This window comes from Urocitellus parryii, chromosome 5 (genome assembly GCF_045843805.1).
Source record: "Urocitellus parryii isolate mUroPar1 chromosome 5, mUroPar1.hap1, whole genome shotgun sequence".
In the NCBI taxonomy this organism is placed as follows: Eukaryota; Metazoa; Chordata; class Mammalia; order Rodentia; family Sciuridae; genus Urocitellus; species Urocitellus parryii.
Genome location: NC_135535.1, coordinates 177,789,101 through 177,790,773, shown reverse-complemented (window position 1 = coordinate 177,790,773; position 1,673 = coordinate 177,789,101). Strand labels below are relative to the sequence as shown.

At 39.0% G+C, this 1,673-nt stretch overlaps 1 non-coding gene across 1 annotated transcript; it reads left to right on the top strand.

The window, feature by feature from the left end:
• The first annotated feature begins 850 nt into the window (after window positions 1-850).
• LOC113188870 (U6 spliceosomal RNA) lies at window positions 851-957 on the top strand. The gene has a single exon (XR_003301592.1). It is a non-coding gene; the product is annotated as a U6 spliceosomal RNA (small nuclear RNA).
• The last annotated feature ends 716 nt before the right edge of the window (window positions 958-1,673 follow it).

The window sequence follows — 1,673 nt, the reverse complement described above, 5'->3', positions numbered from 1 at the left end:
CCAAATACTCCTGGGGCTAGGATGTGGGGAAACAGGATCAGGAAGCCTGGTTACCAGGCAGGGCCCCAGGCCTGTGTTGCTAGATTTTTTTCAAGTGAAACCAGAAATCAGATTTTTAGATCTGCTAACTAATCATATTTAAAAATGCCTCATGCAGGCCAAACAAGACAACTCTGAACTGGGTCTGGCCTACAGGCTTTCCGATTGTAATTTTGGGCACAGAGAACACCGCCCTGCCCACCCTTGCTGCCATCCAACCCTGATCGTTCCTGCTTTCCTTGGACACTTGCTTTAATCAAAAGGGTAGATTTCACCAATATTATTATGTCCAAACCTGGTTTTAACTGCCAGTAACTCAGGGATGGACAGACTGGCTACAATAGCTCAACTAACGTGTTTTGGATGAACACATCTCACATTCCTTAGTCCAAGTATCCTTTAAGTGGGATCAGAAAATTAATGCTTCAGAAGGCAGTTTGCAGGGGTGAGGTGTGAATGTCCTATAATTTACCTTCCCCCCTTCTTTGGCTTTTTTTTTTTTTTTTTTTTTTTTTTGGTGCTGGGGATCAAATACAGGGCCTTGTGCATGCGAGGCAAGCACTCTACCAACTGAACTATATCCCCAGCCTCTCCTTTGGCATCTTTACAGATGGTTGCTGAGGTTTATTACAGCCTTGCTGTAGGCAGGCAGCTCACTGCCCCCCAACAAGGGGTCCACCCATGAATGAGTGTGTCCACCCATGGACACAGGAAGCACTTGAAACTCACCTGCAAGGATCCTGAGCTTGCAGGACAGGACAAAATAAGGCTACTCTGTCAAAATTATAGAATCAGAAATTAGAATGGTGTTGTGCTCGCTTCAGCAGCATATATACTAAAATTGGAATGATACAGAGAAGATTAGCTTGGCCCCTGTGCAAGGGTGACACGCAAATTCATGAAGTGTTCCATATTTTTACATGTATAAAGGCATGAATTGGCGTGAACATACTCTACATACAAAGATAGGAAAAATTGTACTCTATGTGTAAAATAAGAATTGTAATACATTCTGCTGTCATGTATTTAAAAAATAAAACCAATAAAACTAAAATAATAATAATAATAATAGTAATAATAGGCATTTTTCAGGGAGATATTTGGGACTATACAAATATCCTATTTCTTATCAAACTGTCTACCACTGTTTTAAATATCCATTGATGATCCTGCCCAAATCAAGTATTACTGTGTTGTTTCTAAATGTTGATTATTTTATTCCCATCATTCCTTCTCTATTTATTAATTGGAATTTACTGTTAAGTACAGCTATTATTCATTTATTTACTTATTCATAAAGTAGACTCATGAATGTTTAGGATATTCTGTAGGTTATAATTAATTGTTTTTCATTTTGTTGTTCAAACTATTCCATATTTGGGCAGCAGAAATGTTTTCAATCTTGCTTCTGAGTCCCTTATAACATGTTACCATCGGTTTTTTGAACCCATCCCCATTTTCTGGCCCTATGAGATGTTCTTCAGGTTCCTCTTGGACTTTCTTTTCCCCACCCCAGGAATCAGCTATTTCTCCAAAGGCTCTTGGTTTCTTTCATTGAAAAATTGTATTTAGAAAGAAAGATGCAGGTACCATGTGTGCTCATTGCATTAAAGTGCTACTGCATCTGTACTCTC